Below are 15564 nucleotides of genomic sequence, written 5' to 3'. Positions count from 1 at the left end.
GTATTTTGTTTGTAGAACATGGAAAAAAGCTCGAACAACATGCCTTGTGAGATTTGAGCTTTAATAGATGGTTGCACTTTTCAACCATAATGTTGTTCTTGTGTGTGATTATACTCCTTTTTTATTGTGATCATTGATTTGCACGATTCTTTATGTCCTGTATTTGTGTTTGGATGCATTTAGCATGATTGAGGCCATCTTTGATGATAAACTCACTAACCTATATGGCCAACCTGTGCATTCACCTTTGTGAACCCCTTTGAGCCTATGAATCCCCTTCTGTTCTGATGATAACACATTACTCCCCTTAAGCAAAAAAAACCATTGATGTCCCTTAATTACTCTTTGATTAGCTTGGGGTGGATTAGTGTGTAAAGTCTAAGTGTGGGGAAATTTTGGGAAGCATTGGCGATAGAGGCATGAACTCATTATGAAAATTGTTGGCAATTAGGTAATGCTCATGCATTCCAATAATTAAAACATATGCATTCATAGTTCAAATAGTTCAATTTAAAAAAAAAAACTTGTGCATAACAAAGTATAAAATAAAAGAGTAAATAAAGGATGCATATGCCATGTTTGAAAAGAAAATGCATGAGTGAGGTGAGATAGAAAAAGGAAATGGGTAGAAAGGTTGCATTGTTATATGTTTATAGGTGATGTAGGATTAGGTGGACGCTCAAGCTAATCAAAGAACTAATTCTTTAAGTCCACTTGACCATAATTCATCCTACCTAAATCCTAGACCCATTACATCCCTCTAAAGACCTCATGATATTTGTTATTCATGCATTAAATACTAGTTGATTATTAGATGACTTGCAAATCTTTGAAAGCATGAAAAAAAAGGAGAATTGAGTGGTTAAACCCTAAACACTGAGCGAATTGAGTGGATACACATCCGGTGAGGGGTTCGATCGCTCAATTCTATATTCTTACGCCTCATATTGTATCTTCTTGCAAGTTGTTTAATTGGATAGTTTTAATAAACTCAATTCAATTCTTTGGACATTGATCTTAATACATGAACTCTTTGCATTAGCCCTAAAGCTTTCTTGTGATAGATTGGAATTTCGTGGTTTATTTCTACCAACTCTCATCGTAGTACATATTAGCGATTAGCCTTAGGATAGTTGCATGCATTTAAGTAGTATATAGCATAAGTCATTTTCCCTTCATCTATATCCTTTGTGTGTGGTTAGCATGAGGACATGCTAGTGTTTAAGTGTGGGGGGATTGATGAATCCATATTTGATGATGATTTTTGGTTAGAATTGAATGGATTTTCATCACATTAACTTACACTTATTCCCTTGAATAGCATGCTTTTGAACTCTCCTCCCAAATTGTGCTTGATTGTGAAAATATGTTATTTTGTGCCTAATTTAATCTATTTTATTCCATTTGTCTTCCATTCAATGCCTTGATATTGTTGGTGAGTGATTTCAGGTGTATAAGGTAGGAATGGGTTGGAGAAAATGGAAGAAGAGCATCCAAAGTGGAGGAAACAAGAAGAATCAAAGGAGATGAGCTGAGAGATGTGTGCGTACGCACGGCTACCTGAGCATACGCACAGCTGCCCAATCAGAGCGCGTGGATTATTTCGAGCGCGTCACGCGTCCAACCAAGCATCGCCTAGTGTGCGTGCGTACAGCTACTCGTGCTTACGCACAGGACGGGATTTTCGCCAAAGTGTGCGGACGCACACACCTGTGCGTCCGCACAGGTGTCCGCACATGACTTCTTTTAAATGGCACGTGACTCATGATTTTGAGGCTTGGGAGGCCCATTTCTGAAGTCTTTTAGCTCATATTGGAGGGGGAAATGAGAACAAAACATAGCATATCATTAGTATAGTTTAGGAGTAGTAGTAGGAAGTTTTTAGTTTAGGTTATTCTCTAAGTTTTTCATCTTCTCTATTAGGGTTTATATTAGGGTTTTACATTCAAGTGCCATTTCCATTTTTGATCTTGGATTTTGCTAGCTTTCATTGTAAGTATTCTCTTGTTATTACTCTTTATAGTTACATTGTCATTACTCTTTCTTCTAATTCAAGTTATAGTTCAATTTTACTTCTCTCTTGCAATTTCAATTTTTTGTTGATGAATTTGATGTTTGATGTTTGTTACATGCTTTCTTGTGTTATTCTTGTTGATTGAGATTAATTGTTGCTTTTAGTTTCAAGCCTCTTCTCATTTTTCCAATGTTTAAAGTTCTTTCCTACCAAGTGTTTGACAAAATGTCAAACATGATTTTAGGCTAAATTTTTTATTCTTGGCTTGGGTAAAGTGAGCAATTGGGTTTCTAGAGTTGGAATGTCCAATATTTAGTTTCAATTCTTGGATTGTTAATTGTTCTTGTTCCCACTAACGCTAAGTTGTTGCTAAGGCAATTAGCAAGCAATTTAGGATTTGTGGGTTAAGGACACTTATGCTCATGTAACTTACTTTCCGATGTGAGGGTTGATCAAGTGAGACTAATCTATCATAATTGTCATAGTTGTGGTTCCAACAAGGAAAGGACCCTTAGCTCACTCCAAGCCAAAACTCTTTTTATGCTTTCAATCTTTCATATCTTTATATGTTGATCTCTTTATTACTTTACTTGTTTATATTACATAATCGGTTCTTTAATTTCTTCATTAGTTCAATCATTACAAATTTGCATGTTCTTTTATTGCTTTATATGTTCATTTTTTCATTCACAACCCCTTGATCACTACAACCGGAATTGCACACTCATAGTTCTAAAGTGCTCCTAGGGAGACGACTCGGGAGTCTAATACTCTCGGTTTTGAATTGACTTTAACATTTGATCTTGGAAATTAATTGTTGGTCTAGACTATTGATGCACGAAATTGTGATCTCCAGGCTCGAACAAATCCTAGTAATGGCTCCAAAGCTTGGTGCTCTGATCTTAATTCATAATTGTCACAACTTCGATACAACTAACCAACAAGTGCACTGGGTCGTCCAAGTAATACCTTACGTGAGTAAGGGTCGAATCCCACGGAGATTCATGGCCGTGTGGCCAGCCCCCATGGTCTAAGAACAATGCGTTCAAAGATGCCTAATACAATAGTAAAAGGTCCTATTTATAATAAACTAGCTACTAGGGTTTACATGAGTAAGTAATTGATGTATAAATCCACTTCCTGGGCCCCCTTGGTGTGTGTTTGGGCTGAGCCTGAGTGTTGCACGTGTAGAGGTCCTTCTTGGAGTTGAACGCCAGCTTTTGTGCTAGTTTGGGCGTTCAACTCTGGTTTTGGCTCCTTTTCTGGCGCTGGACGCCAGATTTGGGTAGAAAGCTGGCGTTGAACGCCAGTTTACGTCGTCAATGCTTGGCCAAAGTATGGACTATTATATATTTCTGGAAAGCCCTGGATGTCTACTTTCCAACGCAATTGGAAGCGCGCCATTTCGAGTTCTGTAGCTCTAGAAAATCCACTTTGAGTGCAGGGAGGTCAGAATCCAACAGCATCAGCAGTCCTTTTTCAACCTCTGAATCTGATTTCTGCTCAAGTCCCTCAATTTCAGCCAGAAAATATCTGAAATCACAAAAAAGCACACAAACTCATAGTAAAGTCTAGAAATGTGAATTTAACATAAAAACCAATGAAAACATCCCTAAAAGTAACTAGATCCTACTAAAAACATACTAAAAACAATGTCAAAAAGTGTATAAATTATCCGCTCATCACAACACCAAACTTAAATTGTTGCTTGTCCCCAAGCAACTGAAAATCAAATAGGATAAAAAGAAGAGAATATACTATAAATTCCAAACTATCAATGAAACATAGCTTCAATCATATGAGCGGGACTTATAGCTTTTTGCCTCTTGAATAGTTTTGGCATCTCACTTTATCCATTGGGGTTCAGAATGATTGGCATCTATAGGAACTTCAGATTTCGAATAGTGTTATTGACTCTCCTAGTTTAGTATGATGATTCTTGAACACATCTTCTTTATGAGTCTTGGCCGTGGCCCTAAGCACTTTGTTTTCCAGTATTACCACCGGATACATCAATGCCACAGACACATAACTGGGTGAACCTTTTCAGATAGTGTTTTTTTTCATTTAAGAGAGGTGATGGATTCATAGGACATTTATGACTTTAAGACAAAGTTACTAACTACTAATGATCATGTAATGAAGACACAAACATAGATAAGCACACAACATAGAAAACGAAAAACAGAAGAAATAAGAACAAGGAATGAATCCACCTTAGTGATGGTGGCGTTTCCTTCTTGAGGAACAAATGATGTCCTTGAGCTCTTCTATGTCTCTTCCTTGTCTTTGTTGCTCCTCCTTCATTGATTTTAGATCTTTTCTGATTTCATGAAGGATGATGGAGTGCTCTTGATGTTCCACCCTTAGTTGCTTCCAATAATTGTGTGGAAGAAAATGTATCCCCTGAGGTATCTCAGGGATCTCTTGGTTTGCAGTCAAATGTTCTACCACTGAGCTATAGACCCTTGATGGAAGCTTTTGTCTTCCCTTTCCTCATTCTAGAGGCTTCTCTGGCCTTAGGTGCCATCAATGGTTATGAAAAAAAAACAAAAAAGCTATGCTTTTTACCACACCAAACTTAGAATGTTGCTCGCCCTTGAGCAAAAGAAAAAGGAATAGAAGAAGAAGAAGATATGGAGGAGATGGAGGGATGTGTGTATGGATGTGAGTGGTGGATGAAAAACAGAAGGGATGGTCATGGATGGAGAGATAGAGGGTGTGGTGGGTGGGGATCCTGTGGTGTCCACAGATCCGGAGGTGTCAAGGATTTACATCCCTGCACCCATTAGGCATGTAAAATGCCCTTGCACACAACTCTGGGCGTTCAGCGCCAGGTTGGTGCCCATTTTGGGCGTTCAACGCCCATTTGCTGCCATTTCTGGCGTTGAACGCCAGAACCATGCTTGTTCTGGGCGTTCAGCGCCAGGATGCTCCCATTCTGGGCGTTCAGCGCCAAAACTATGCTCTGTTCTGGCGTTTGAACGCCAGGCAGATGCTCCTCCAGGGTGTGATTTTTCTTCTGCTGTTTTTGATTCCGTTTTCAATTTTTATATTTATCTTGTGACTCCACATGATCATGAACCTAAGAAAACATGAAAAATAATAAAAATAAGAATTAGATAAACATTGGGTTGCCTCCCAACAAGCGCTTCTTTAATGTCAATAGCTTGACAGTGGGCTCTCATGGAGCCTCACGGATGTGCAGAGCTTTGTTGAGACTCTTCAACACCAAACTTAGAGTTTAACTGTGGGGGCTCTGGTTGACTCTGCTTGGAGAGAAGCTTTTTCTGCTTCCTCTCCATGGTTGCAGAGGGAGATCCTTGAGTTTTAAACACAAGGGAGTTCTCATTCCATTGAAGGAATATTTCACCTCTGTCAACATCAATCACAGCTCTTGCTGTAGCCAGGAAAGGTCTTCCTAGGATGATGGATTCATCCTCTTCCTTTCCAGTATCCAGGACTATGAAATCAGCAGGGATGTAAAGGCCTTCAACCTTTACTAACACATACTCTACTTGTCCATAAGCCTGTTTTCTTGAGCTGTCTGCCATCTCTAATTAGATTTTAGCAGCTTGCACCCCATAGATTCCCAATTTCTCTATTACAGAGAGGGGCATGAGGTTTATACCTGAACCAAGGTCACACAGAGCTTTAAAGATCATGGTGCCTATGGTACAGGGTATTATGAACTTTCCAAGATCCTGTCTCTTCTGAGGCAATGTCAGTTGATCCAGATCACTTAGTTCATTGATGAACAAGGGAGGTTCAACTTCCCAAGCATCAATGCCAAACAATTTGGCATTCAGCTTCATGATTGCACTAAGAAACTTGGCAGTTTGCTCTTCAGTGACATCCTCATTCTCTTCAGAAGAGGAATACTCATCAGAGCTCATGAAGGGCATAAGGAGGTTCAATGGAATCTCTATGGTCTATAGATGAGCCTCATAGTCCTTTGGTTCCCCAGAGGGAAGCTCCTTATTGATCACTAGACGTCCCTGGAGGTATTCTTCCTTGGGATTCACGTCCTCTCCTCTCCTCACAGGTTCGGCCATGGCGCTTATGTCAATGGCCTTGCACTCTCCTTTTGGATTCTCTTCTGTATTGCTTGGGAGTCCATTCTGAAAGCATGTCAGAAGGACACTTTTTGGTCAACTATTTGTATCTTTCCCAAGCTTCATAGAGGGATTCGCCTTCTTTCTGTCTGAAGGTTTGAACATCATCTCTAAGCTTGCTCAGCTTTTGAGGAGGAAAGTACTTGGCTAAGAAAGCCGTGACCAGCTTATCCCAAGAGTTCAGGCTGTCTTTAGGTTGAGAATCCAACCATAATCTAGCTCTGTCTCTTACAGCAAAAGGGAAAAGCATGAGCCTGTAGACTTCAGGATCTACTCTGTTAGTCTTAACAGTATCACATATCTGCAAGAATTCAGTTAAGAACTGAAAAGGATCTTCAGATGGAAGTCCATGAAACTTGCAGTTCTGCTGCATCAGAGAAACTAATTGAGGTTTCAGCTCAAAATTGTTTGCTCCAATGGCAGGAATGGAGATGCTTCTTCCATGTAAATTGGAATGAGGTGCAGTAAAGTCACCAAGCATCTTCCTTACATTATTATTATTTTCGGCTGCCATCTCCTCTGCCTGTTCGAAAATTTCTGAAAGGTTATCTCTGTATTGTTGTATTTTAGCTTCTCTTAATTTTCTCTTCAGAGTCCTTTCAGGTTCTGGATCTGCTTCCACAAGAATGTTCTTATCCTTGCTCCTGCTCATATGACAAGGAAGAATGGGCAGAAAAATGATAATAATAATAATAGAGATTCTCTTTACCATAGTATAAAGGTTCCCTTATGTAAGTGGAAGAAGAGGGGGAGACAAAGAATGTAATGTAAAGGAAGAAGCACAACTGTACGAATGGAAGAGATGTGAGATGAGATGTTAGGATATGAATGAATAAATAGAGTAAGATGGGGGAGGGAAATTTTTCGAAAATTATTTTGAAAAAGAGTTAGTGATTTTTGAAAATAGTTTTTGAAAAATGTTTAGTAATTTTTTTTTTCAAAAATTTTTTTGAAATCGAAAATAAAAATTAAAAATAATTAGTTAATTAAAAAGAAATTTTGAAAAAAAGGGGAAGATATTTTCGAAAATAGAGAGAGAGAGAGAGTTAGTTAGGTAGTTTTGAAAAAGTTAAGAAACAAACAAAAAGTTAGTTAGTTAGTTGAAACAAATTTTGAAAAGATAGGAAGTTAGGAGGTTAGAAAAGATATTTTTGAAAAAGATAAGATGAGAAGATATTTTTGAAAAGATATGATAGAAATTAGTTTTTGAAAAAGATTTGATTTTTGAAAAAGATTTTGAAAAAGATAAGATTTTCAAATTGAAAATTTGATTTGACTCATGAGAAACAATTTGATTTTAAAAATTTTTGAAAAAGTCAATCCAAATTTTCGAATTTGATGAGAGAAAAAGGGAAAGATATTTTTTTGATTTTTGAAATTTTTATGATGCAAGAGAAAAACACTAAAAAGATGCAATGCATGAAATTTTTAGATCAAAACAATGAATGCATGCAAGAATGCTATGAATGTCAAGATGAACACCAAGAACACTTTGAATGTCAAGATGAACATCATAGACACAATTTTGAAAAAATTTTTAATGCAAAGAAAACATGCAAGACACCAAACTTAGAATTCTTTAATGCTTAGACACTAAGAATTCAAGAATGCATATGATAAACATGAAAAGACACAAAACAAAAAATCATCAAGATCAAACAAGAAGACTTACCAAGAACAACTTGAAGATCATGAAGAACACTATGAATGCATGATATTTTCGAAAAAATGCAAGATGTATATGCAAGTGACACCAAACTTATGATATGACTCAAGACTCAAACAAGAAACAGAAAATATTTTTGATTTTTATGATTTTCTAATTTTTTGGATTTTTTTTTTTTCGAAAATTATATGAAAAAGAAAAATAAAGATTCCAAAATTTTTAATATGAATTCCAGGAATCTTGCCATGTTAGTCTAAAGCTTCAGTCCAGGAATTAGACATGGCTCACTAGCCAGCCAAGCTTTCAATGAAAGCTCCGGTCCAAAACACTAGACATGGCCAATGGCCAGCCAAGCTTCAGCATGCAACATAAGAGAATATACTGCTCATTACTTATCCAAGTAACTTGCCTCTATGTTGATGGTTTGGAAGCCTCAGTCCAAAAGAATTTAGACATGGCTTTACAGCCAGCCAGGCTTCGCATGCTTCATGAAACACTAGAATTCATTCTTAAAAAATTTTGAAGCCATAGAATAATTTATTTTTGAAAATATTTTTATATTATTTTCGAAAACAGATGAAAAAATTTTAGAAATATTTTTGAAAAAAATTTTTGAAAATAAAATAAAATAAAAAGAAAATTACCTAATCTGAGCAACAAGATGAACCGTCAGTTGTCCAAACTCAAACAATCCCCGGCAACGGCGCCAAAAACTTGGTGTTGTTGATCGTGATTACACTTTAATTATGTAAAATTCATTGCTCTTTCTTTCCCTGGAAATGGCGCCAAATACATGATGCCAAGACCATTGTTCACAACTCCGTGTAACTAACCAGCAAGTGCACTGGGTCGTCCAAGTAATACCTTACGTGAGTAAGGGTCGAATCCCACGGAGATTGTTGGTATGAAGCAAGCTATGGTCACCTTGTAAATCTCAGTCAGGCAGATATAAAGTGATAATGGTGTTTTCGAATATTATATAATAAAATAGGGATAGAGATACTTATGTAAATCATTGGTAGAAATTTTAGATAAGCGAATGGAGATGCTTTTACGTTCCTCTGAACCTCTGCTTTCCTGCTATCTTCACCAGATTTGGGTAGAAAGCTGGCGTTGAACGCCAGTTTACGTCGTCAATTCCTGGCCAAAGTATAGACTATTATATATTGCTGGAAAGCCCTGGATGTCTACTTTCCAACGCAATTGGAAGCGCGCCATTTCGAGTTCTGTAGCTCCAGAAAATTCACTTTGAGTGCAGGGAGATCAGAATCCAACAGCATCAGCAGTCCTTTTTCAACCTCTGAATCTGATTTCTGCTCAAGTCCCTCAATTTCAGCCAAAAAATACCTGAAATCACAGAAAAACACACAAACTCATAGTAAAGTCCAGAAATGTGAATTTAACATAAAAACCAATGAAAACATCCCTAAAAGTAACTAGATCCTACTAAAAACATACTAAAAACAATGTCAAAAAGTGTATAAATTATCCGCTCATCAACTATACTTTCAACGATGGAATTCTATTTTGTGAAAATCTAGACTAACAATAGTTCTTTCATCATACTTCTTTAATTTCTATTAATGCAATTTATATTTTATGTTCATTTAATGCTTCTTTTAGTTGTTGTTATCATTTTCTTGTTTTTAGTAGTTAGATTTTATTTTTAATTCATTTTAATATTATTTTATTCTCAAGCACAACAAGTATTTGATAAAATGCTTGGCTTAGTTTTTACTTAGTTTTTCCTCACTCTTGGCTTGGTATTGAGGACTTTGGTGACCCTTGAGTCATTGATGTCCATTCTTGTTTGATACATTAGAGTAGTTAGTTGATTTGGTTTCCATTGACTCTAAGTTGCCCATTAATAGTATTGACTAGGACTTATGGATTGAAATCAATTATGCCTATTTGACTTATCCTCGATGTAGGTTTGACTAAGTAGGATTAACTCTTCATAATCATCATGTGTTTGTGGTCAATGGCTAGGATAGGTAAACTTAGATCCCAATCCATGCCTAAAGATTTCTTGGACTTGAATTTTCCTTTTCTTGCATTTAATTGCTTTGACTTTTACTGTTTTAACTTTTAATTCCTTGCATGATCATTTAATTGCTTTCATTCAATTTCTTGCATGTTAAGTTACTTTCTTGCTATTTACATTTCTTGCCTCTCTTGCAATCAATCATAGCCAATAAATGATCACTTAATTATAACTCCTAGGGAAGACGACCCGGGATTTCAAGCTCTCGGTATGTATTTGTTTTGTATTGTGACATTTTTAGAATTAAATTTGATTATTGGCCAATTGTTGGGTTGGGAACTATACTTGCAATGCCAATTCTATTTTGAGAAAAATTTCTAACCCACTTTAGGCCATTATCAAATTTTTGGTGCCATTGTCGGGGAGTTGAAATGGTGTTATGTTGTTGGCTATTGTGCATATTGTGAATATTGTGAATAGATTATTTTTGGATGATTGTTCAAATGTTGCTTGGTTATTTTTGGTTATTGTGAATATGTTGGTATGTGAATATATTACTTTTTGTTTGCTAGTGTAAATATGTTGATATTGTGAATATGTTTTTCTTGTTTGCTTTTCGTTTTTCTTGTTGGGAGCTCATAGCTTGTTGGACACTCCATCCAAGCTTGGTGCAATCAATTGGGAATTTTGGAGATTCAAGCATTGTTGGAAGCTCCAAGATGAATATAAGCACAAGTCTCCATTAGAGCTCTCCATAAGTCTAACTTAAGGACATTAAACCAAAGTGCTAGGTGGGAGACACCCCACCATGATAACATCTTTCTTACCCTTTCTCTTTGTTTATAATTTTGGTTTATTGCATGTTTGTTAGCTTGGTTGACTTAGGATTAAATTAATTTTGAGTTTAGATAGGTTAATTTTTGTTTGGATCATGAATTTATGGGTTCTTGAATGTTTTGATGTTGAGCTTTTATTGAGTTAAGGCTTATAGCCTAAGATTTTGAAGAAATTTTTTTGGGAAAACAGGGCATGTGCGTGCGCACACCCTTGTGCGCATGCACACAACAATGAAGTTTTACGATCTGTATGTACGCACCACCCTGTGCATACGCACACCAGCCTGTATGGCCCCTGTTGGGAGCGCTTGCACGCCTTGTGCGTGCACATTCCCCTGTGTTTTGTGCTTTGCGCGTGCACACGACCTTGTGCGCATGCACACAACCTTCCTTTTGCGCGATCTATGCGTATGCACCACAGTGTGCGTACGCACACTCCATTGCACCCGTTCTGTTGGGAGCGCTGGCACAGCCTGTACGTATGAACCCCTGGTCTTTTAAGCTCCTGTGTGCGTGCATGGACCTGTGTGCGCACGCACACATGATCCTTCCTACAAAAAAAAAATTCAGCCTTTCTGTCGGTAGGCACAAGCCTGTGCCCACGCACACCTCGAAACAAGGCCTCTGTCCGCGGTGTTTGCACGGATAGTGCGAACGCACAACCCTTTTCATTTTGCTCATCGATGCGTACGCATCCCCCACGCATACGCGTCGACCCCATTTTTCGCACGCATCCCCAACGCGTACGCGTCGATACCCATTTTCGCACGTGTCTCTCACGCTTACGCGTGACCCCTTGTGCGTACGCACGAACCGTTGTGCGTACGCACGCCCCTGTTTTTGCACTATTCTATTCCTCTCTTCTCTCTACTTCTTCACTTCTTTTCTCTTCTCCTCTTTTCTTTCCCTTCTTCAACGACCACTCACCACTATACTTCACCACCCATGACACTCACCTTTAGTTAGTTAGTTAGTTAGTTAGGTAGTTTGTTAGTTAGTTATTTAGCTTAGTTAGTTTATTTTCTATCTTGATGCTAAGTGTTGGATGATTAGGTTGATTTATTGATTGTGTTGAGATATTGCTGCTAAATTATTGATATTGTCATTGCTATTTATTGTTGGATATCTTTATTGAGGTTATTAATTGTGGCTTGGTATTGAGTTCTTTATGATTAATTTTGTGCATACCAAGTACTCATAACATTGCCTTCATGAATCTTTTTGGATTTCTAAATTGCATGTTTTGGCCACCATGTAATTGGATTTCATTATTTATAGATCGGCAATTTGTTCTTAGTTGATGCATTTTTTGTTAGGTGATGCTTGTTTATGATTGATTTTTAATTAAGTCACCTATTTGATGCATTAACATTGAGAATTGTGAAATTAGATCATAAGCTTACCTAATGACACTTTTTGAGCTTTTTAAACTTTGTGGATTATGCTTGCCATGTTTTCCACTTCATGTCAATTAGGTGTTGCTTCATTATCCATTTCAACAATTCCTGGATTCTTGCTTGAATACTTTCATGCCACTTTATTGCTTGTTTGTTTATCTTGGTATACAAGTTTATTTTTTTAAGTATTTCAAGCACACTAGAATGAGCGAAGTGCATGCTTATTTTGTCTAATTGTGACCTAGCTTGCCATGCTAGTGTGTGTGCGTTCGAAGCTGCGCAACTTAGAATACACGCACTCGTTTTTCTTCATGTCACAAACTTATTCACTCACTCATTTTAGTGACTCTTTCCTCACTCCAAAAATCTTTGCTTCCTTGTTTTTGCATTCACTCATCTTGCCATCCTATTTCTTATTTTTCATGGATGATGCACCTTAAAGCAACAAAAGAAGCGGGAGGAAGAGCATGCAGCAGCCAATTGATCCAACAGATGAAGGTGACAATCCGAAGTCACTACACCCCTGATGAATGGACTTTTGTGTGGTCTAGAATTTCTCAAATGAAGTCTCATTGCAAGTATAGTTTCTAAACCAACACTAATCCTTTCATACAAAAATTTGTTTGTCACAAGTAACAAACCCCTAAAATCTATAAACTGAAGTATTGAACCTCGGATCGTTCTCCCTAGGAATTGCAACAAAGTATTCTTGTTATTGGCTATGAAATATCTTGCGGGGGTTTTGAGATAGGAGACAAGAAATATAAATGGCGAAGAAAATAAACTAACCACTAACAAAGCTCTTGGCAAGATATGAGAACTAGAAGTTCTATCCTAGCTATCCTCCTCAATTGTGACCACAAATTATTCATTGCTACCACTTAGTTAACCTCTACAATGGAGGAAAGTCAAGTGGATGAATTAACTTAATTCCACAAGTCCTAGCCAACTCCCAAGGGAAAGACTAGCTTTAGTGGTATCCAAATCAATTAGCAACTTCTAATTATCAATCAACAAAGGAATTAGATAACTCAAGCGTCACTAATTACTCTACCTAGGCCAAGAGGAGCAAAATCTATACTAAAGATAAAAGAGGCATTTCATCAAACACATAGAAGGCAATAAAAGTAAACAACATGAATTGCAATAATTAAAGAGAGATTTAACTAGAATAGCAAGAGATCAACAATAGAAAAGGAAAAGCAATTATGAAACAACAAGAAACTTACCAATTGCGTTGAAGAAGAAGTGTAGATCTACAAAAGAAAGTTCATAAACTACAACTAACAATACAAAGGAATTACAATAGAAGAAGAATTCTACAACTACAAGAGAACAATTAAGGAAAGAAAAGGAAAATTAGAAAAACTAGATATAGATTTAAAACCTAATCCTAATTCTAGAGAGAAGTGAGAGCTTCTCTTTCTAAAAACTAACTTTAACTACTTCTAAAACTTAAACTATGACTAATGATCAAAAGTATGTTAATTAACCTTCAATCCTTGGCTTAAATAGCATCAGAAATGAGTTGGATTGGGCCCACAAGGCTTTAGAATTTGCTGGCCACGAGTTACATTAAGTAAATCATGTGCCACCATCGGCACATACGCGTACCGTGCACGTGTGTGCCCCTATCTGCGATGCAACTATGGAAAATCTTATATTTTTTTGAAGCCCCGGATGTTAGCTTTCCAACGCAACTGAAACCGTATCATTTGAACCTTTGTAGCTCAAGTTATGATCGATTAAGTACGAAGAGGTCGGCTTGACAGCTTTTGCAATTCCTTCATTTCTTCATGAGTTCTCCGTTTCTACATGCTTTTCCTTCGTTCCCTTGATCCAATATTTGCCTCATAAACCTGAAATCACTTAACAAATATATCAAGGCATCTAATGGAATCAAAGGTAAGTCAAGATTAAACAATTAAGGGCCTAAAAAGTATGTTTTCACACTTAAGCACAATTTAGGAGACAATCATGAAACTATACTATTTTATTGAATAAATGTGTGTAAAAGGTCATAAAATCTCCTAAATTAAGTACAAGATAAACCCTACAAATGGGGTTTATCAACCCCCTTGCTCGTCTTTGAGTGCACGGAGGACCGTGCAAACCCTTAAGTATAGGGAGGTCGTCGCCAATCGGCAACATGGGTGACATACTCTAATCCTAACGCTTTCACATTCTTTTTGAATTCTTAGTGGAATTTTTCATCTTAGTTTGTATATATTTTAGAGCTTTAATTACATGCTCACTTAGTTTATTGCATGTCTTTGCATACATATAATAAGCTTAGTTACTTTAATGAGATTTTCCAAAAAAATAATTTTTATAGGGTATTGACATCCTAATTGAATTGAGTTGGAACTTTTGATTGAAACTTGCTTGAAATATATTGTGGAACATATTTTTGAGTTATGAACACATAAGCATGTGAGTTTTGAGCCTAATTGTGTTGTTACATCATGTTAACCACTATTTTCATTCTTGTGTGTGTTATTCTCTTTTTATGATTGCAATCTTTGATTTGTTTGATTCTTTATGTCTATTGTTTGATGTATATATACATTTATATGATTCAGGCCATATTTTCATTAAGCTCACTTGTCCCAAATAACCTACCCTTTTATCTTCCTTTGTTAACCAACTTTGAGCCTATTTCAATCCCCTCTTGTTCTTAATTTTAGCACATTACTAGCCTTAAAGTAAAAAAATAATAAATGTCCCTTATTTGGATCTTTGATTAGCTTAGGCTAGTGAGAGTGAATATCATCTAAGTGTGGGGAAGTTTGAAAACTTTGGTTGAGATAAAAGTGAATTTTTGTACTTTGTTGAAAAATCTTGGGAATTGGGTACATACTCATGCATGAAATGCTTAAACCATATGCATTGATATTTTTGTATATATATATTGTATTGAAAAAAAAAAGAAAATAATAGAAAGGGGACAAAATGCTCCAAAGTGAAGTAATAAGAACAATGCATATGAGATGTGATTAAAAAGAAAATGCATGAGTGTGTAAGAAAAGTGAGGAATGGGTAGTTAGGTTTGCTTTGAATTGTATAGGTTGTTATGTAGGTTGGTGAGAGCTTGGGCTAATCAGAGATGCAAATTTCAAGCTCACTTAACCATATGCATCCTTACCTTTACCCTAATCCCATTATACCCTATGGAAAAGCCCTCATGATATTTGTATGCATACATTGAATAAGGTTGATTGTTAGATAAAAGACAAATCTTAGAAAGTATGGTTAGAAGAGAATTGAGTAAATCACCCCTATTCACTTGAGTGGCTAGAGCGGATACACATCCGGTGAGGGTTTGATTGCTCATATACATGTTTTCACCTATGCTTAATTCTTATCTTGCAAGTTTGTAAATTCTTTTCTTGCAAGTTTGTAAATTCTTTTCTAGAACACAATTCAATTATGGATTTGACTTGGTTAAGATCACTTTAACCCTTATGTTTATATATGTATTCTTGGATATTGATTTATTTTGACTAAGTAGTTGCATTCATATAGGTAGATTGCATATAGGTAGTTTACTTG

This window comes from Arachis ipaensis, chromosome B08, assembly GCF_000816755.2.
Source record: "Arachis ipaensis cultivar K30076 chromosome B08, Araip1.1, whole genome shotgun sequence".
Lineage (NCBI taxonomy): Eukaryota > Viridiplantae > Streptophyta > Magnoliopsida > Fabales > Fabaceae > Arachis > Arachis ipaensis.
The sequence above is the reverse complement of the archived record's forward strand: the minus strand, read 5'-3'. Positions refer to the sequence as shown.